At 49.8% G+C, this 22,388-nt stretch overlaps 1 protein-coding gene across 1 annotated transcript in view; it reads left to right on the top strand.

Annotated features, from left to right (window-relative positions):
• The first annotated feature begins 14,893 nt into the window (after positions 1 to 14,893).
• FLRT2 (fibronectin leucine rich transmembrane protein 2) overlaps positions 14,894 to 22,388 on the top strand; it is a 175,207-nt gene continuing 167,712 nt past the window's right edge. Inside the window, exon 1 of the mRNA XM_069637932.1 lies at positions 14,894 to 15,773. The gene's annotated coding sequence lies outside the window, so the exon portion shown is untranslated. The remainder of the gene's footprint in view (positions 15,774 to 22,388) is intronic.

A 22,388-nucleotide genomic window follows, 5' to 3' on the forward strand; every position in this document is an offset into this window, starting at 1 on the left:
AAGCAGAGAAATATAACAGAACAGGAGCTCATGATTTTCACAGACAACATGTGGGAGCTGATAGAAAATGGGGCTCCCCTTGCGATACAGGCTTCGAACACGTCTTAGTAGCCTTTAAAGCCGGTTTACGTCAAAAACGCATTTATACCAGCACAAGTGAAAGATGGACTATGACCCACCAGCAGAAGCCACTGTTTGATAGAGACATTCAGGATGCCAAAAATAAAACTAAGCTCCGCTATCAGTCTGATAAAGAAGACCGACTTAGTTGACGCAACCCGAAGAATCAAAATGGCGAAGAATGAACATCGAAAGTGGATACGCAATCATAGAAGGTATGCCGCCAACAAAGTGTGGCGGACTCTGGTTTACTTTTCCAGAACTAACCACAACCAAGGTATTTGGGCTGTAGTAAATGGAACAACACATAAATCCCTGCCCATTAATAGTGTCTGCGAACATGACAGGATAGCTCATGTGAATAAGACCTTAGGGGCGTAAGATATAACTGACAAACTAGTAGTCACCAATGAGGTTGAATGGATAGGAAGTCATACAGTCGAAGAGCATACAGCAATTATTAAAGCGCTACCCTCATCACGTGCAATAGGACCAGACGGCACCGGTAATGCTCTGGTCAGATTATCCCCAGAGAAATGGGCTCCTGCCATGTATCTACTATTCCAATGGATAGGCAAATATCGCCAAGTCCCCAAATCGTGGCAAGAAAGCTCTATTTTGCCCATTACAAAAAGGGTTGTTAAAGGGCCCCACCAACTATCACATGTTAGCGATGCTGGATATTCCAGCCAAAATATTTGCCAAAGTTTTACTCCCAAGAGCTAAACCAATGGATTGCAGATAACCGGAACCCCCCCCCAAACAATCAGGTTTTCGAGCCAAATCAGCCACAGTCCATAATATCCCCATCCTAGTGTCAGCTATACAATATGCCTGGTACAGGCGCGACGGCTTCCAGGCAATGGCGCGTTCATCGACGACAGCGCCTCCTTTGACACGATACTGAGAAACAAACTGTGGAATAAACTTAATCGATGGGGCATTCCGGCTGGGCTGCTCCCCATGATCACATTGTTGTATAACAACACCTATGTTAGAGTAAGGCTTGATGCAGAAGGTAAAGTCTCTTAATTGATACCAACCAGCCGAGGGTTCAAACAGGGCTGCACTCTTTTTAACTTATACTTTGCAGATCTCTGATTGGCATCCAACGCCATTTTGTCCGATGACATTAAAATAGGCTCGCTTAAACTTGGCTGGCTGGGCTATGCGGATGACCTTATTTGGTCGGATTATACTCCAAGAGTGTGCCAGCATAAATTAACGGCACTTGACACGTTTGCAACGGGGAATGGCCTAAAAATCAATCCAAGCAAGATCAAAGTCATTGCCTTTTTGGGAAATGCACAACGACAAAGCCAACAAAAATTGAGATGGTTCATCTCTGGCGAGTACATTTAATGGAAGACGGTTATAGATATCTGGGGGTCATTAGTGACCGTAAATCGACCTGGAAACAGCAGGGGGCCAAAACCATAAGTAAATTTATGAAAATCACTATGGCACTTAGTCATTGTATTGGTTCTCAAGATGGATGTTCTCTAAGAACTGTACTATTGCTTTATTCTGCCAAGGTTATGCCCTGCCTGTTATACGCTGCTGAAATCCGGGCAAAGAACTTTATAGTGGAGTTGAATAGTTTAGAAGGGAAAATCTTAAAAATCCTATTCAGAATGCCTAAATCTCTTTCTAGTGAGTATTTATTACTAGAATGTAAGATGATGCGAATAGGCGATAACATGGAATTCAAAGTCGCCATGCTATATGTCAAGATATGTACATTAGACAATGCTTCATTCATTGTTGAAATAATGAGAACCTTTAGTGTTATGGATAACAGTACTGTGCTTTGTGCTTCAGGCCATATGAGGTCAACTTACTATAAGTGGGCACCAGCCCTCAAAGCAGTAAGAGGTGCACATTCACCTAGGAGATGTTTCATGATTCCCCCTCATTCTTCCCACATAGACGACAGCCCTTCCTCCTCCTCCTGTTCTTTGGCACCCAATTCCATCTAATTCTCGTGTTTTGAGGGCATTACATTTTAGTTTCAAGTGGTCCCATATCAAGCAATTGCCTGCACATGGCTGGATATAGGACGGTTTGAACTGCCCATTCAGAATATGGGCCACACAGTCTTGTGCATGCCTTTTCGTGCTGAGATTAACCAGAGATTGTTCTAACCCGTACCCAAATAAGATGCCTTTCATGGTTTTCTTGAAGCCGTGCAATGGAATATGCAATGGGAGCCCCGGGGCCAAGTGCAACCATTTTTCTGCAATTCTGCATGCCTTAGCAATGGTTCTCGGAGGAATAAGGGATGCTCTAGTTGCGTATGCCCACAGAATTAGGCCCAGAAGGCAGACCCCAAGGGCATTAACTAATTTCCAGTAGAGCGTTAACCAGCTAAGATATATTTTGCATTCAATGGGCTGAATTTCGACTTCCAACACAACCATTTCCATCAATGCGTGTTTTGGGAGGCAACGCACGCTTTTTAGTAGAGAGCCTTCAAGCTTGACTGTCTCCCCCAATTGAGTAAGTGCCCCAACTTCAACCCCATACGTTAGGATGGAGGCAACCTTGGCTTGGCATATCTGGAACAACCAGCCCGTTGAGAATCCACCTCCATGTTGTTCAAAGGTGCGAATCCCACCTAGAGTAGAGTGAGTTCTCAACCGGACCTGGTCCAGTTGTAGGTTGCCTTGACGTCTCTAGTTTAACTCTATCCCCAGATATTTATATGTGGTGATCACCTCCAGTTTCACCCCCACAATTCCCCAGCTCAACCCTTTCTTCTTGGATCTCCCTTGGCTGAGTGTCATTATTTCAGATTTGGAAGTGTCGGTGACTAATGAGTCGATGTTTAGATACTCAGTCATCCTGTCCAGGGAAGCCTGCAGTCCTCCCGGGGTTAAGTTCAGTATGGCTCGATCATCAGCATAACCCGGCCATTGGATTGGGAAGTCACCCAATTTCGGGAGGATGGCAAACGAGTTATGTCAGGCCCCTCCCATGTCCGCTGTGTAGAGATTGCACAGTATGGGGGCTAGGATAAAGCCTTGTTTCAGGCCTTTGTGCGTTAGTATCCAGGACGACACCTCCCCACCGTGATCCAATCTTACATTCACTCTGGTGTTTGAATAGTGTAGTGTGGTCATCTTTATTCCATGCCCTTTAATCTTTCTGGGGAGTCCAGTATGCGTGCGGTGCTGTTTAAAACAACACATTCAATTAAATGAAAAATGATAGTGACCTCAGAGGGAATTTGCACAATGATAAAGTACGGTTTATAGTGAAAAGACCAGAAAAAAAATATCGAAAAAAAATGTCGAACCAAAAAATCTCGAAAAAAAAAGTAACACATTTTTTTTTCAATACGTTTTTTTTTTCAAAATGAGGGGGTTCTCCCCAACCCCCCTTTTTTCATTTTTTTTATTTTACCCCTTTGTTTTACTTACCTGACCCCAAAAATACATATAAATAAATAAATAAAAAAATCAATTTTTTTTTCGAGATTTCTTTTTCGATATTTTTGTCATTCAATATTTTTTTTTCGGCCTTTTGACTGACCACCGATAAAGTACATTGGCACAGTTCATGGTCCTCTTTACTAATGTCTGGTTTGCCACTTGCACACGTCGCTGCTCATTTCCAAACGTTCTCTTCATCCCACGCCCTCTCTGTGCCCAATCCTGCTTTCTTTCTCTCTCCCTCCTTTCCTGCAAACTCTGGAACCTGTTTCCCTATTCCCTGCCACTTTCCAAACATCTCCTAAAGCTCGCGTGTTCTCTACACCTAGTGCCCAATAGTCTAAAAGCATGCCCTTTGCCTCGTGTGTGCTTATGTGCGAGTATTGCTTCGGCACTCACAGAAGGTTCAACGTATTTGTATTTATTTGAAAAAACAGGGATTTCAGGTCTGAATGAAAATCATTTCCAAGGACACATTTACAAATGGCGGAGGCATTCTGCAGAAGAGGGCCTGTACAATGGCACAAAGATGAGAAAAGGTGGCGATCCAGTTCATGAGGGTGTGAACAAGTACGGTATAGTTTGGGACAGCACAAACAACAGATGACTCACACAGTAAAAGTAGCTTAGGTGGCAAATGATGCAAAAGTTTGTCCCGGGAGGATAGCTCAGCGGCAACGAGCTCGCCTTGAAAGCAAGTCGACACGAAACAACACAGGTTCGATCCCTGGGTCCGCGCTTAGAAACCTCTGTGTAACTTCCTGTAACAGCGCCTCGATGTCCGCTTTAAAAAAATGAAATAAATAAATGAAGGAAACTGGAGTTCTCTCCAGATATACACTAACCCATCATTACGCACCACAATTGTAGTGCACTTTTGCACGAGTATTTTATATATTCATATTAACCAATTAAAAGTTTTGATTTAAATAATAATTTGCGTTTTGTATAGCACCTTGCAGTGGACATATTTACACATTACTATTATTACCCAGTTGAAAGGGGTACTCATTTACTGGCCTTGTCAGGGTTTCGAACCGGTAACCTGTACATTAAAAACACACCACAGCAACAAGCTTTTAACCCACTGAGCCTCCACCCTGGAGAGACGGCACGCTCTCTGCCTAATGCTACAATGCACCTTGAAGTTAGGACCGCGCTACTTAAAACAAAAAACAAAAAGATATACTTTCTAACATTTCAAACGTCACTGCCTTGTAATCCCTCCACGAGAAAACATTGTTTCTAAAGGCCACATTGATGGCAGAAGGAACAGGAGCCAGGAATTCTTTTCCGTGATTTCCCATTTGAAGGAATTGTGTTATCGTAGAAAAACATGTTCATATAATTCTTCATAGGTCTGTTTCCTAACTGAAATAGCATGTCGTAAAGGCAATGCACATACACAAATGGTATAGCTGTAATGTTGAAAGCCCATTGATTAAGCAGTGGCCTCTGGCCTCCACTAAGCTTGGGGGAATCCCGGCAGGTCTTATTCAGCTCTTTATTTCTGGCGGACGATGGACTGGGGGCCAGCGCTTCGAAGTTGAAGAGTCCGGCATTAAGCACTTTAAAGAAATACAATTCTGTGCACTTTAGGGCTGGGAGGATAGCTCAGTGGCAACGTGTTTTTTTCTTGGAAGCAACACAAGCAATGCCTTATGGGTTGGAATGAAGCTGATAACACGTTGTTTTTCAATTTTTTTAATTGTGTTGTGTTTGTGATTTACAGCTGCCATGTGCCACGCCGTTGTTGGTTACGTTTCTCAAAGGGCCGCCAGGGCCGATTATTCTTTGTATTTTGGGCGAAGAGAAAAAGGACAAGGGGAAGCCGGGATCCAGATGGCCGCTGTCACGGGAGTGCCAAGGTCATGGGTTTAGCCCTGGAGGCGCAGTGAGCGGAGCTGCCTGTCTAGGCCAGGGCTGGGCCTCGGCCATCAGATAAAGGTTTGGAATTCGCCCCTAACTTCCAAAGTATCGTGGGTGGCTGCGTGGGTCCCCTAGACAACAGTGTTCCTGTTGTCGTCGAAACGTAAGGTTCACTCTGCTTGTGAGGTAATCACGAAACCCTTGTGCCTAAAATAGAAGCTTTGTTTTACAGTAAAACGAGCTTGCCAAGTTCCCTTCATGTGTCGAGTATATTTTTATAATGTATGCATTTTTTTGTGTAGACAAAATGGGTGGTAGGGGCGCAACTCTGGGTTCTAGCTCCAATCTGCTCACAGACCAGTGATGTTCTCCCCCAAGACAGTGGTGGAATTGTACCAAAAAAAGTAGTGGAACTGTGGTCTCGGCAGGCTCGAGGGTAGGCAGACAAATAGTGTGACATGTGGCAAGGTATTGAGGCCGGGGCATTGCAATAGTCTAAGTGACTAGTAACTAAGGCTTCTATTACAACTTTACACTCGCACAGGGACATGAATCGAGAAATCCTCGGTATAGAATTATACGGAGGAATGTTAAACAGAAAAAAATGAAAGTATTGGAACACCGCTCCTGGCCACTTCCTGCTCACTTCGATCACTGCTCCAAGTACGTGTTACACTTCAATCACTACTCCAAGTATTCGTTCATGCCTCAGCAATCGTCAGGGAGGCAGATCTGGCGTACTCCTCAAAGGAAGTAAAACGCACAACAACCTTTGCATAACCGGTAAATAGCCCGTGTGTTAGTATAGACATGCTCCACTTTAAAAGCCACAAACATACCACACAGCCTGCTGTCCAGTCATTTGGTCAACAGACAATTGGTCGACAGACAAATGGTCGACGCAATTTGGTCGAAAGACAAATGGTCGAATTTTTTTTTTTATTTTTATATATATTTTTCAGGTTTTCGTTTAGGAAAAAAAAGGGTTTTTTAGCAAAAAAAGGGGGTTGGGGGGACCCCCCCAAAAAAAGAAAAAAATGTGAAAATACAACAACAAAAAAAATTCGACCATTTGTCCTGTCGACCTTTTTTTTTCGACCAAATGACCTGTAACCACACAGCCTTCATCACTAAGACGATTCGCAAGGTCGACTGGGACATAAAGTCAATCCAGGCACCAAAGAAAAAGTCACAGTCACACATTACAATTATTTACCACCCGGAACAGAGTGTTTGGTTTATTTTGTTTATTTTTATTGTATTGTGCATTTGTAAGGCGCTTTATACAACAGAATTGTGTTTCAAAGCGCCACAAGTCTAAATGGGAAGGGAACAGGGGAAACAATAGCAATGGCAAAAACAGTACTATACAGTCACAGCCCTACTAGGCCTTGTGGCATTAGGCCGTGCAAGTGCATTGCAGAGAAGTGCAGGGGAAGGGGGTGGAAGGGGAGCACAGGTGTGGAGAGGGGCTGGAGGAGGTCACGGGAGGGAAGTGCTAAGGGGATATAAACAGTGAGCCGTTATAATGTCGACTGCAAAAAGTCGAAAACAAAAATGTAGAAAAAAAAAGTACAAAAAAAATCAAATGTGTTTTTTTTATTTGTATGTTTGTTTGGGTTTAGCTATTAAAAATAAACAGGGGGTTGGGGGGAACGGCGCGTAAAAAAAATTGTTAAAAAAATTCGATTTTTTTTTTCTACATTTTTTTTTCTACATTTTCACTATAAAGCGATATAAACAATGCACCTGAAGGCATATTTGCTTAGTAACATTGGTTAAAACTAGGGTAGTAACTTATGAAACTGGCACAGTCTGGCCAAACAAGTGGCCCAACCAAGAAAAGAGAACCAGAACCACATCACTCCATTAGAGAGGGACCTGAAAAAGGTGGCATCAGACCAACAACATAAAAGAAGGGAACAGGTTCACTACTCCTAAAGCACTAACAGATTAAAAAAAAACAAAATTTAGATCAGACACAATTCCAAGAAATCACAAAGCATTTTTTATTTATTTTATTTTTTTTGCTTTAATTAAGAACAATTTTTAGCAAAAAGAACGGCAGAGGTAATGCTCTGTATTAGATTGACAATCAATAAGATGTCTGACCCTCGCTAGAAAAAAGGGACATGTAACAATGTTCCTTCACATGGAAAGTAAAGGTGCCAAGCATTTAATGATTACCAAATTAAAAGTGATTGAAATGTAGACAATAAAAAAATCAGAGTGCAATAAAAAGAAGCAAAACATTTTATAACAGAAGGAAATGTGAAAATGAATAAATAAGAAGTGCCACCAAAAGAGGACAGAGTCACAAGAAACTATGAAAGCCAATTACCCACCACCAGCGTGACCGGGTGACAGCGTAGACGAGAGGAAATATCTCAAAGAAAACAACCTCAAGTATTGAAATGTTTTTAAACAATAATATTTACAGCTCGAGACACACTTACGTTATATTTGCCTATGATTCATTTAAAATGGAGCTGCTGTAAAAAACACAGTGAAGAGGCTGCCTACTCAAGTTTCGGCTATATGCAGCCAAATTTCTTTCAAAGGCTGAGCCTTCATCAGGGCGAAACAACAATGTAACAATGATCTGGGTACGCACTCCAAAAGTGCTGGGCAAATTCGTAGTCATGATGTTAAAGCCAGGAAAGAATCCCGCAGGCTGAGCTCCGCGCGTCACCACAAACTGCGTCTCAGTTCACAAATGCATGATGCGAACAATGATAACTGGGCGAGAAATCACTAGGTCGCGAGGCTGATCCAGGCAAAATACCAGCCTTTTGGTAGCGTTCAATTATCCCACCAGTTCTTGCCGGATAGCAATTATGCCTTAATGATTGAGTTCTCATTCTAGGGTCTGTAGGCAACGTCTGTACCCTAATACCTATGCAAGCAACTGATGTAACCAATCTTTTAAAGCAAAAAGCGCCTAGGTGCCTCCAGGTTAGGTGTCCTATACAAATGTCAAATAAATAAATAAATAAATAAATAAATAAATAAATAAGGTTGTACCCTGCTCCAGGTAAACAAGTGGCCCATTCTGCCCAGAAAAACGGGCCCATATCAAAATCATGGGCTGGCACTTCATGCATTGTCCTGTAGGCCAGTCCAAGCCTGTAAACAGGATTTCACCACCGGATGTACTTGGAAGTAAGGCACTAGGGAAATGTCCAAAGGGCCAAGCACTCAATTTTGGGCCAGTCTGTTGTAGGGCAATGTGGGCTGGTCTGAAGCTTTATTATACAGTCTATTGTTAGTTTTAACTGATGTTACTGGTCCAGTGTACATTTTTTACAAATGTTCCCAAAGTGTACCACCACCCTAAGAGTGTGTTGGAAAATGGCATTTTTTTGTGGAAGCTAGATTTCCCTTTTCATTTAGGGAAAGTAGCCAATGCTGTGTCACAGCGTAGAGGCAGCCATATTGCCAGAACAGTGCCCTCTGCCCAAGCCGGACAGACTGAAAGTCCTTCAACAATGACAGGCATGCCGCCCTGTTTGGCACATGCTTGTGCAAGGGATGGTTTGTTTTGGGTGAAATGAAGCACGCAGGTGGCCAGTCCCGAACCCAAAAATGAAACTGAAATTCAAAGGAAGAAAATGTGTGAACTGAAAAAAAAGCCAATGCTGTCATACTCTGCACACTGCCCATTGTAAAGTGTGCCTTTTATGGGCAGAGTTCAAAGCAGGTATCGGGCCTGGGGTATGCAACCTGCGCTCCTCCAGATTTCTGGGACAATGATTCCCATGATCCCTCACTATTGATAAGGCTGATGGGAGTTGTAGTATTTGTAGTACAAAACATCTGGAGAGCCAAAGGTTAGAGAGTAGCCCCTCTCTGCACCGCCCCCTTTCCAGGCTGAAACAGAAACTGTGAGATGCACAACTAGGAGAAAGGATTAGGTTGTCAGAGATGCCCTTTAGGTAATAAAGGATGGGGCAGTTTACCAATACTGGCTTGTGAGGCGGTCAGGCTCGGTGGTTACTGGCTTGTGAGGCTGTCAGGCTCGGTGTTTACTGACTTGTGAGGCGGTCAGGCTCGGTGGTTACTGGCTTGTGAGGCTGTCAGTCTCGGTGGTTACTGGCTTGCGAGGCTGTCGGGCTCAGTGGTTACTGGCTTGTCAGGCTGTCGGGCTCGGTGGTTACTGGCTTGCAAGGCTGTCAGGCTCGCTGGTTACTGGCTTGCAAGGCTGTCAGGCTCGATGGTTACTGGCTTGCGAGGCTGTCGGGCTCAGTGGTTACTGGCTTGTCAGGCTGTCAGGCTCAGTGGTTATTGGCTTGCCAAGCTGTGCGGCTCGGTGGTTATTGGCTTTTGAGGCTGTCAGGCTCGCTGGTTAATGGCTTGTGAGGCTGTCAGGCTCGGTGGTTACTGGCTTGCGAGGCTGTCAGGCTCGGTGCTTACTGGCTTGTGAGGCTGTCAGGCTCGGTGGTTACTGGCTTGTGAGGCTGTCAGGCTCGGTGGTTAATGGTTTGTGAGGCGGTCAGGCTAGGTGGTTACTGGCTTGTGAGGCTGTCAGGCTCGGTGGTTAATGTCTTGTGAGTCTGTCAGGCTCGGTGGTTACTGGCTTGTGAGGCTGTCAGGCTTGCTGGATACTGGCTTGTGAGGATGTCAGTCTCGGTGGTTACTGGCTTGTGAGGCTGTCAGTCTCGGTGGTTACTGGATTGTGAGGCTGTCCGTCTCGGTGGTTACTGGCTTGTCAGGCTGTCAGGCTCGGTGGTTACTGGCTTGTGAGGCTGTCAGGTTCGATGGTTACGGGCTTGTGAGGCTGTCAAGCTTGGTGGTTACTGACTTTTGAGGCTGTCAGGCTTGGTGGTTACTGGCTTTTGAGGCTGTCAGGCTCGGTGGTTATGCTGTCAAGCTCAGTGGTTACCGGTTTGTGAGGCTGTCAGGCTCGGTTGTTAATGGCTTGTGAGGCTGTCAGGCTTGGTAGTTACTAACTTGTGAGGCTGTCAGTCTCTGTGGTTACTTGCTTTTGAGGCTGTCAGGCTCGGTGGTTACGCTCTCAGGCTTGGGGTATACCGCTTTGTGAGGCTGTCAGGCTCAATGGTTACTGGCTTGTGAGGCTGTCAGGCTCAGTAGTTACTGACTTGTGAGGATGTCAGGCTCTGTGGTTACTGGCTTTTGAGGCTGTCAGGCTTGGTGGTTACTGGCTTGTGAGGCTGTCAGGCTCGGTGGTTACTGACTTGTGATGCTGTCAGGCTCGGTGGTTACTGACTTGTGAGGCTGTCAGGGTCGGTGGTTGATGGCTTTGAGGCTCTCAGGCTCAGTGGTTACTGGCTTGTAAGGCTGTCGGGTTTGGTGCATACTGGCTTGCGAGGCTGCCGGGATCTGTGGTTACTGGCTTGTGAGGATGTCAGGCTCGATGATTAGTGGCTTGCGAGGCTGTCGGGCTCAGTGGTTACTGGCTTGTCAGGCTGTCAGGCTCAGTGGTTCCTGGCTTGAGAGGCTGTCAGGCTCGCTGGTTACTGGCTTGTGAGGCTGTCAGGCTTGCTCGTTACTGGTTTGTGAGGCTGTCAGGCTCGGTGGTTACTGGCTTGTGAGGCTGTCAGGCTCGCTGGTTACTGGCTTGTGAGGCTGTCAGGCTCGCTCGTTACTGGCTTATGAGGCTGTCAGGCTCGGTGGTTACTGGCTTGTGAGGCTGTCAGGTTCGGTGTTTACTGGCTTGCGAGGCTGTCAGGCTCGGTGGTTACTGGCTTGTGAGGCTGTCAGGTTCGGTGTTTACTGGCTTGCGAGGCTGTCAGGCTCGGTGGTTACTGGCTTGCGAGGCTGTCAGGCTCGCTGGTTACTGGCTTGTGAGGCTGTCAGGCTCGGTGGTTACTGGCTTGCGAGGCTGTCGGGCTCAGTGGTTACTGGCTTGTCAGGCTGTCGGACTCGGTGGTTACTGGTTTTTCAGGCTGTCAGGCTTGCTGGTTACTGGCTTGCAAGGCTGTCCGGCTCGGTGATTACTGGCTTTTGAGGCTGTCAGGCTCGCTGGTTACTGGTTTGTGAGGCTGTCAGGCTTGGTGGTTACTGGCTTGTGAGGCTGTCAGGCTCGGTGCTTACTGGCTTGTGAGGCTGTCAGGCTCGGTGGTTACTGGCTTGTGAGGCTGTCAGGCTCGGTGGTTAATGGTTTGTGAGGCTGTCAGGCTCGGTGGTTACTGGCTTGTGAGGCTGTCAGGCTCGGTGGTTACTGGCTTGTGAGGCTGTCAGGTTCCTTGGTTACTGGCTTGTGAGGCTGTCAGGCTTGGTGGTTACTGGCTTTTGAGGCTGTCAGGCTCGGTGGTTACTGGCTTGTGAGGCTGTCAGGTTCGCTGGTTACTGGCTTGTGAGGCTTTCGGGTTGGGTGTTTACTGGCTTGCAAGGCTGTCGGGATCTGAGGTTACTGGCTTGTGAGGCTGTCGGGCTCTGTGGTTACTGGCTTGTAAGGCTGTCAGGCTCAGCTTGTTAAGGTCTTGCTCCTCACAAGCTAGTGCTTTGAATTTCCACAAGTCCTGACTCAGCGCTTTACCCTTCCTTGTTTAATAGGTTCCTCTCAAATCAAAAAAGTGGGAAAAAGCTTGTGCACCAAAGAAAACATACAGGGCCGGATTCATGTTTTTTTTGCTTTTTTGTATTTTTTTGCACGGTTTAAATTGACATTACAGTGCTGAAAAATGACTTTGCACTGCCTACACAAAACCTGATTCATTGAACTGTGCAAAGTCAGTGCAAAGTAATTTTGTACTGCAAAAATAACTATGCACTGACTATGGACTGCAAAAATACACTTTGCCCAATTCACGAATCAGGTTTTGTTTTTGTATCGGCAGTGCAAAGTCACTTTTCAGCAGTGCAAAGTCACATTGAACCGTGCAAAAAAATTCCCTGAATCGGGCCCACAATATATGATTGTCATACATGGCACTCTGTGTCTAACCATTGTGACCGGAAACACGTGGCACTGTGTGGCCGTAACGCAACGGTACCTCCTGTGCATGTTCTAGATTGCGAGTGATTGTTGTCCTCTAGCGACTGAAATAAAAAACAAACAAAAACAATGGTCCTGGCAATGCCGCCCCCTGACAAAAACTCGGGTCTTATTTTGCGAGTGTGGGACTTAATTCCTGTGCATTACAGTTCATTAACAGACTGCTACGCTGCATTGAGATGTTTGGTAGAGCCCGGGCCTGATCGATTTGGCCTCTACCTTTCACCCTCCTCTGGAGCATGCGAAGAATGCAATACACACGCACTCACACGCACCTTATACCCGTGATTCCACTGATGTAGCTGCTCGCGGAGCAAAGTCGCCGCCCACACCTCCGTGCACGGCGCGCGCGTGGTGGAGTGGGGCCTGCAACGTTGAGGTCGCGTGCACTCCTGCCCCGAGAGCGACGGAGCATGTCAACCCTTCTCGGCAGATGAAATGAGCGCCTGTGCGTTTGCGCAAAAGCGCCAACGTTTTACATTCATCTGTGGCGCTTAGAAGTCACGCGGCTGCTGCAGGAAGCCGCTGCGTGAGAGTGCCGCGATGCCGGATTTGGCAAATAGAGCGCTACAATGAAGACATGCGTTATGATCTGTTTCGAGTTACCGAAATGGACGGTCATTGTATGTGGTAGCGTGACTACCTCACTCGCCACCTCATGGGCAAACAAATATATTAAAAGACATATCACCCTCTTCTAAATTAAGCCCAATAACAATATCATTTTGATGTATTGCAATTTGTCAGTCCTGCCGTTGCAAGTGAAGGGGTAAACTCCTCTGTAGCGCTGCGAAAATGGGTCAATCCGTTGCTAGGCGCTGGGTGCGTTTCGGTGTTTCGTTATACAGGTCCGCAATCTTCTGCTCGACCTCCCCAAACCCCCTTTTAAGACCTCGTGACTGTGTTTTTGCCCTCTGTGTTTTGATCCGGGGCCAGACTGCAAGTGAGCTTTGCTCAACTTGCAGGCGGCACCGGACAGGATGGCGGAAGGCAACCAATACGCCCCAGGTCACACGGTGCGGCGGCGGCGGCGCCTCTGCTTACCTATGCCGCGTTGCTGCGTGAATGAGGCGGTGAGTCATTCATAGTTATCCAAGGCCACGGAGGGGGCGTGGGGGTTGGTGACTAAAGAAGGAAAAAAACACCGAGCTATCCTTGACAGCCGGGAGTGGAGGGGGGTGGGGGGGCGGGGTTTGGTGGCGGAGAGACCGGGCGAATCCTCCGTAGGAACGAGGGTGCTCCTCCGCAAGTGTGGCTTTTTAGATCTATACACCCGCCCAGGCGTGGGCACACACGCGTGTGCACTCCCAGAGAGACGCCTGATTGTGAGTTTCCGATCCTTAGCGGTGGAGCACAAAAGCCGGGCTGTGCCATGGACGCGATGCCCACTCACCAACGCGATGCACGGGCAACCTGAAGAACCGAGCCAGTCTACGCATAGCGGGGCTAACTGACCCCTACTGTACCCCTTCCTCCCCCCAAAAACAGGAATACATCATGCAGAAAAGAGGGCGGGAGGTAGGGGTGATGAAGAGAGTGGCGGCATAAGGAAGAGCGACAGGCAGGGGGTGTTATAGGGAGAGAGAGAGTAAGCAAGAGGGGGGAGAGAGAGAAGAGAGGGGAAGAGGGAAAGAGGGGGATGGTCTGTGTGTGAGAAAGAAAAAGACAGCCAGTGAGGGAAGGAGGGGCCGAGAGACACACGGAAAGAAAGGGCAAGGGGGGGAGGAAAAGGGAGAAGGGGAAATAGTGCGTGTGTGAGAGAGGGAGGGTGATAGCCAGGAAGAGAGAGGGAGTGAGAGAAAGGGAAGGAGAGAGCGTGGGAAAGGGTGTGAATGTGTGTGTGTGTGTTTGTAAGAGAGAGAGAGCAGCACTCGAGAAAGCGTACACGGTATGGTAAAACAAAAAAAAAAACCTTCCGGCCAGGAGGGGCCGTCCCCCCTCCAGCCCCCCCCCCACCCCCACCCAATATTATATAGCCTTGTAAAGGTCCCACGGGCTGTCTATTTGAAGAGACTGGCAGTACATTTAGCACCCCCGTGGTGCACCCCCTGTTTATCCCCCCCCGTCCCCCAATATCCAGCACTCCAGCATTGAGACCCGTCCTTTCCATTTCATGAAATAAACATGTGTCATGACGTTACAGGAAGACACTTCAAAGCGGCTGCGCTCTGACAGGCGACGGTGTCATTACATCTCGGAATCGGACGGAGGGGGGGGGGGTTCTTTCCTGTGTGTCCAGTCTCTTTGTGGGAGCAGCGTTTGGCCTTTTCTAAACGAGAGTGCTCTATGTGAGGGAAGAGAGGCCCTCTCCAGATTGCCCAGACAGGCAGGGGTTAAATAGACAAGCAACCTGTGCCTTGGGGTGCCTGCCTCCCCTCCCGAGCTTTCTTCCAGCTACAAGTTAGGTGGGGGCGGGGGGGGGGGTACAGATTGAGAAACAGGGCTGGAGATGGGCAACCACTTAAAGGGTTTCTGTAAACAAATAGAGCCTGGGGGAGAGGTGGGGGCAAAGTGACAGAGAGGCAAATAAAGAGAGAGTGATGAGAGAGAGGAGTGGATGAAAGAAGAGAGACAGTTGAGGGGTTGGAGAGAAGGAGCCCAGAAGGAGTACACGGAGAGAGAAAGGGGTGGGACTGTGACGGGGGAGAGGTTTCTAGCGAGTGCATTCATTCATCCAAGCACACACCTGCGGGCGCCAGGCGCGGGGTGACAGCGCAGGCAGGACTTCGTGAGCAGGCAAGGGTGGGCTGCAGCAAAGGCCGGCGCGTGAAGCAGGCGCAGGGGAGACGGGGGCGGGGAGTGAGGCCGCCCACAGACTGCCAGGTCGCTGCCTCGCCGTGTTCCTCATTCCTCCGCCGACCACGGGAGGACGAGCAGGCAGGGACGGCTGCTGCTGCTGCTGCTGCGGGGACTGTCCCTGGGCGCTCGAGGACGACCCCAGACGGAGAGCACCGTCCCCCAGGAGGGGTCGGGGGGCGGGTGGAGCAGGGGAGACCGACGCCCCCACAACCCAGGGTGGGATGCCCGCGGGAGGAGGCGAGGGGGGCTAGCATGATGCCTCGCCTGCTGCCGGCTGCCAGGAGGAGTACGGGAGAGGAGGAAGGCGGAGGAGGAGAGGAAGGGCTCGCCGCGCTGGGGAGCGAGAGGCACACGCAGCTCCAGCCTGTTGGGATCGCGGGGGGACAGGCAGCCCCGGGAGCGGTGTGCCCTCCCCGCGCAACATAGCGCCTGGATCTTGTACACTGGGGACCTCGAGGCGCAGGGCGCCAGCGGACACGCGCCTGCTGATCTTTATACGACATTTTTGTGTTTATTTTTTGTTTTTGTGGTTGGAAGATAAGAGCCGGGATCAGGATCTCTGCTGCACAAGAGGACGTCCAAGCCATGCCCAGGTACGCTTCCTTCAAGGCTCTCCCTAATCGCGCCTGAATGCTCCGCAGACCTGTCACTGTCTGACACTCACTGAGTGTTTGCTGAGTCTAGTCTAGCTGACAGCCTGAAGCGGAGTGTGGACACTGTCTGCCTGGCATTCAGAGAAAATGGGTCACTGCCCAAAGGGGGGCCTCTGTCACTTTACAATGCTGACCACATCGTGTCTGCTGCGCGAAAATCACTTACCGAAAATCACCTACCCAAAATCTCTCTCACCGCTCGAAAGTCACGAATTGGGTTTCACGCCCCAATCCCCTGCCCCTCTAGGTGATTGCTTAGCCACAATCTCGCTCAATCTCCCCCACTTTACTGCCGTCTCTTCATCTACAGAGGGTGTCTCTTACTGGTCCCCACCCGTGAGATGTGTTTTGGTGCCTGGATTTCGCCGAATCTGTTTCCATCTCAGAGGTTCTCATCCAGTGCCTGGATCTCGCTGTTTCTCCGTCATCTTTATCACGCGTGATCCATTTCATCGTCAGAAACCGGACATATTCCCCCCCCCCCACACACACACGCACACACCCGCAACTTACTACATTTGTTTTACTGCCCAGTCTGACCTGTAATTGATTGATTTTGAAGTCGACTAGAGAGTCATTTCTCCGCTCGAAACGCACCCCAGAGAGACCGACCCTACGCCGATGTCGTAGCCCCTCAGCTCCGTCACCTCAGCATGCCATGAGCAATTTGCAAAGACTTGCCAGCTCGTGCCATCGCTCCCGGGGAGGCCGTGGCACGGGGGTCGCCCTGCGTGCAGTCGCGCGCACTGGCAGACAAGCCTGCGTTATATTTGGTGCAGAGATGTACTGTGAGTTAGTGTACGGGGGTGGGGCATTATCAGCGGGCCTAAATAACACCCCCTTCCCTCCCCAACGAGATAAAATATGCAAGACCTTCTTTTGAAATGGGGCATTTCGAAGGAACCCTCCCGCCCCCTATATATTATACAACAGGCCGGAATCCTAAGAGTGATTTTGGAAAAAAAAGGGCGTGTCGTTATCCTTATAGCAGTGGTCTAAAATCGGTATATAACTGTCAACGCAACATGAAAAAGGTCCGCAAAGGCCAGCGTATTGCTGGGGAGCTGAACCACATACGAAGTTGCTCTTTGCACGCTCGCACGTACAAGTTACATGCGATCGAGTCCGGCGATAGTCCGCGAACCTCTTCTAGCTCACAGACGCGCCGCTTCCACTTCGCAGCACAAGCCCCTTGCGTCGCTGTGATTGTCCATGTCACGCCGTTGGGGGATGAGCCATTTTGTGCCAACCCTGTCGCGGGATCTAGTGAGATCTTGGATTGTAGACGGCATTTGCAGCCAGGCCCCTGCCCCACGAGTCTCCAGCCCCCCCCCACCCCCACCCGCTGACGTTCACCGACCTCCTGTAATCAGTGGCGGGAACTCGGGTGGGCCAGGGGTTGAACACACGGGTAACCTGCGAGCCCCTTGCTCCGTTCGTTTCAAATTTGAGCGAGTCGCGGACCCCCCTTGTGTGCGGGAGGGGGGCTCACACCAGCCCCTGACTGCGGGGCAGACTCTGCGGCGATACAGTAGCGCTGCCAGGGCAGTCTGGCTGGGGGCGAAAGGGTTAATGAGCACAGGATTAACCTGGTCTGAGGTCCTTAAGCATTCAGACACCTCCTCGCGCCGAAAGACTTGACGTGCTCGCTTAACCCGTTCACCGCCGGGTTACCCGCACAGCCGCCTGCGTGCACGAGTGTCACCTCCGGGTGCGGGGAGGAGTTGGGCGTGCAGACAGCGAGGCAACCGCAAGTGGAAGCATGGCCATGTGGGACTTGGGTTTCTGGCTGCCAATGAAGCCAGTGGGTCCAGCAGTCGCAGTGAGGTACGGCTGGGGGGGAGGGCATGCGCCTAGCACGAGAGCACCCCCTTCTCGGACTGCTGTGTTCCTCCAGGCACGACCCCTAAGGGGGGGGGCAGAACAGGAGACACTGCACTCCACTAACCAATCGACGAGGAAATGTCTATTGGCTCCACAAATCACCAGCAGTGAATAGTGGCGGGCACAGTTCTAAAAAGTCTTCCCCAGCACCCCCTGGTTCGTCCGCACATGCAGCGCCCACACACACCAAGACCCGGGGGGCAGGCGCACTCACATGCGAAGACATGCAGGGACACTGGCGCACAGACAACCGTGTACACACCCAGCCACAAGCACGGGCAGACACACGGACGCACACAGTACATGAAGGCAGGCAGGCGTGCGCACACACGCTGGCATAGACACACTGTGGCATACCCAAGCAGGCGGATGCCAAACACACATGCAGCATACTGACATGATGCAGGCTCAAGAAAATGCAGAGGCGCGCGCACAGAGTAGCACATATACACCACGCAAGGACGAACACACAGAAGGGCGCATGCACGCGCGGTTCCACCCACACCTAGTCCGCTGTAGACTGCTTGCTGTAGATACAGCCGCGCTGATAGCAGGTGTGCGGACTTCCCTGTCAGGGACACGTGAACCCTACCCTGTTCGAAAAAGCTGGCTGCCCAGACACGTCCAGCTGGGCTAGGGTGTAGGGCAGAACCCACGGCACGAACCCCCCACAGACGCGGCAGAAATGCCCCCAGTTCGTGTTGCCGGTGATTGTGGCAGAAGTTCGCCCGCTCCTCTGCCGACCTGCCAGGATCGTTTTCGAGTTTAGCCTTCCTGGCTCCAGTGGGCGCCCCGAAGCCGAACTCGCACCACCGACGGCGAGAGCCCCACGCCGCGTGTTGAAGACTTCTACCCAACACAAGTAGGAGCTGAAACACGCACCCGTCTTCTAGAACAATAAAAAACAAAAACATAAAAAATAATAAACCTTGCCAGATCGCTTTCTGGTCCGTGGTTTGAAAAGCAACCCCCTCCAGATCCGACACGTGACTGCCCCCTGTCTGCAGAGAAGGGCAGGGCACCGTTTCTCACATTAGCTGCATGGGCCGGACCTTGAGCACACAGGGTCGGCTGAAGATGTGTCAGGGCTCAAAGGGCGGGTGAGCGACACGGTGATAAGAATGTCGCTGGATACTGCAAATCCTGAGAGCGGTGACGGTCTGTGGACTCTAACAAAGGTTAGCCCGTAAAGCACGCGCGTAAAGCGCACACTTAGCGCTTGAATCACAGAAGCGTTTTATAATGACGCAACCCCTTAGGAAAATGTGTTGTGAATCAGGCCCTCAATGTCCTGATTTAAAAGAAGTATGTTGCTCTCTCATATGACTGCCAGCATGGGGGCATCAGCCACCTCCTCCCCCACCCAACCACCTCAAGGCCCATTTTAAATAAAACATGTTGAAAGGCCCTGATGCCGTCCATGTGTACACACAACGTTGCTAATGATAACCCACTCTGGCAACAGGCCCTCACATTGCGGCGGGGAGCGGCCCACCAGAAGGATCACAAGGAGGGCACTGCCAGCCAGCATGAGGTTACGTTTTCTATTGTGCGACGAAGAAACTACACTCCTGGCCCCTTCGGCCCCGGTGCTATTCCCCTGTCAAGGCAATCGCCAAAAGGCCAGTTGCCAGTTGGGTATGCATTGCGCTATCAATGCTCTCTCCCCTAATGGCCCGTATACTGCATGGCGGTTCTTTTAATCTATTGTTATGCAAAGCGCTGTCTCGCTAATGTCCCGAGCGCAGCGCTACAGGCGCGTAGCGAGAGAGGAATGCACGTCTGGGAAATGGCCTATTTCCCCTCACTCCACAACGGAGAGGGCTTATTCCTAACACGCTTCTGACAGGACCCTCGAAGAGGCATCTCCTGGAAGCGAGTGGGCCTCGGAGCGGCACTCTTCTTGCTCGAAGAGCGCACTTCACTTGGCGGAAGTTCCCAAAAATGAGCCGGGGCTGTCCTTTGCTTATTGTTATCAGCACATTTAGAGAGGGTGATGGTCTAATGGCAACACTGCCTACTTTGGGGGCAGAACGCCTACGTTCTGATCTACCCCTCAATGTTTGGTGTAAAAATAGTGTGATCGTGGGCACATCTTCATTCTCCCAGAGCCCCATTTCCCTTAAGTGCTATATGTTTTGTTTTTTTTTGGGGTGGGGGAGAACTAGGATATAGGCCAGCCACCATTATACCACACATAACTAAATAAATATCATATAGTTATTCGAGTCTGGCCTAGAGAAGCGGAGATAAGTCAAGACTTCTAGGCGAATAGCCCAACGTGCTGCTTCGAGGCGGCCCAGAGACCCGCATTACTGACCCCTCGAGCAAGTCCCCCACAAGCCCATGCGCCTGAACCGGAGGGCCCCCGGGCGAGGAACCCATTCCTGGCTCATCATGGCACCCGTGGAACCCATCGACGCCCCATGAATCACGCCGATGACGCGGTCAGGCCGCTATTTGTGTAAGTGCGCACCTGCTCCAGCCCACGGGCTGGCGGGTGCGCCGCAACCTCCCCTGGACACGGCGTGGAATGTGCCTGTGCGCCTGGCGTGCCACCTGCATTCCCGCCGGGCGCTTCCACGGCACCTTCACACGCGGACCCAGTCCACCCATCCCCACCTCCACGCTCCTCACGGCACCAGCACCCCCCTGTCCTGGCTATCCACACCGTGTACAGCGCTCTGCTGCTCACGAGACAGGTTGGCGCTTTAAACGGTACAGTGTCTTGCGCGCTCTATAAATAAATAAATAAATATACAACAGAAAACATAAATATGTGCACGACCCAGAGTAAATCCGCAGCCCTGCACGTGTAGACCGTGTCATGTCACGGCACACCCCTCAGGCCCCCAGCTCCTATTGGGTGTGTAGTGTATACACATTGTCTATTTAAACAATGGATGCACCCATTGAAAAACACTTTGTGAACCAGGCCACGAGTGTACACTCGTTAGCGCCATGGACTCAAATACGCATTAAAATGTTGTTTGTGTAACAGTTCCTGCGGGATTGTTCCCGCCTCTAAGCGCTGTATAGATGCGTGTTATTGTTCCTCTGTCCAATGGTGCTCAGTGTGCGGCCCTTGGAAGGAATACGGACCGTCCTTCGAAGCAGTGACGGCAGGCTGCACCCGGGCCTCCGTGGCACGCCCTAAACACACTGAGCTATCTCACCACATTACAGTTGTCCTTTGGGGGGGACCCCACACACTTTCACACCTCTTGCACCAAGCAGACTGTTGTGACCACCACCTAATGCACAAGTCCCTTCAGCCACGGGGCTGCCCGAAAAGCAATGATAGCTCCTACTTGTATAGAGCGCTTTCTGGCACATAGCACAGGAAATACATGTGGATACTATTGTCCTGCTCGTGGTTACCACCCTATGATCTCAGCGGGGTGAACGGCTGATCCCTCTTCACTGCTGCTTGCATGTATGTCTCAGCAGCAGGAGCTACACCCACTGAGCTATCTCGGATACAATCCCAGATGCAGGCAACGTCTAATTTCTTGGCAATGCCGTATCGCTGCGCTTCATAAAAAACAGACCCTCCCTGACACGACCACGGCAGGTCCCCCAATTATGGCCAGCATCAGTGCCACCTCCATATCCATGCGCTTGAGGCCGGAGCTGTAACACAAGGTAGACTCAGAGGATTTGGGGCCTTGCTGTTATCTGTGCCAGGTCCTAGCATAAGTCTTACTGAGGGGCAAAAGGATGCGTGTGCAGTGGCTGCGCCCCATGTTGCTTTTACAACTCAAGTACTCCTGGGCCTAGACCCACACCACTTGAGCACATTATGAAATAATTACGGTTTAGCAGCTCTGTAAGGTCTGCATTTGTGTATACAAATGCACGGAAAAGTCTGGTACTTTGGCAGGGTGTGGGGCAGTGTAGGGGCTCTGACATATTTTCAATGTACAACGGTTCGCACATGGTAACACACTACATGCACTCATTTTGTTTGATATATATGTGAAACTTCTTTTTAAACTCGATTACCCTCTGGCCCTCATAGTTTGCAAGGTACGTGTAATCTCCCGTATGAGGGGCCGTGAAAAGGCAGCCATATCCACATGTTTAGGCTACACTTAATTAAAGTGAGCAATAATACTTTACAAGCTAACACTAATAACATAGTGATTTATGAATATGGCATTCATTTGTATTAAGGACTCTCTGATCTAAACCCGGTCTCAAAGGGTTGTTGATGTGGGGGTTTTTCTAAAGCTGATTTCCAGAAAAAGAGAAACAAAGACAGCTACAGTGCGCGCATGTGTGTGTGAGAACGCGCGCACGTACACACGCGCCCTGGCCGGTCTTCATGGTTTGGGCAATGAAACAACACAATCAGACATGTCTAGTTCAACCATGGGCCTACAAGGCTCCCCTCTAGACTCAGGGTCCATGATTATGCAGGGGCCCCTAGGTTGGCCCCAGGCCTAAGCGGTCGGGCCCTTGAGGCCACTGTCCTCTCCGCACAGTCTCTTTCATTATGGACTACTGTGCTGATAATGCCACCCACTGGGCTGGTCAATTGCTTCTTGGAGACATAATTGTTAAAGGAGCAGGACTTTATGCTTGGCCTGAGTAATGACAGTTCATGCTACTTCCAGAGCCTTCAAATTGTGTGTCTGTGGGTCCTAGCACTACATTCGGAAAACCTCA

This window comes from Ambystoma mexicanum, chromosome 14 (genome assembly GCF_040938575.1).
Source record: "Ambystoma mexicanum isolate Mex_15411 chromosome 14, UKY_AmexF1_1, whole genome shotgun sequence".
In the NCBI taxonomy this organism is placed as follows: Eukaryota; Metazoa; Chordata; class Amphibia; order Caudata; family Ambystomatidae; genus Ambystoma; species Ambystoma mexicanum.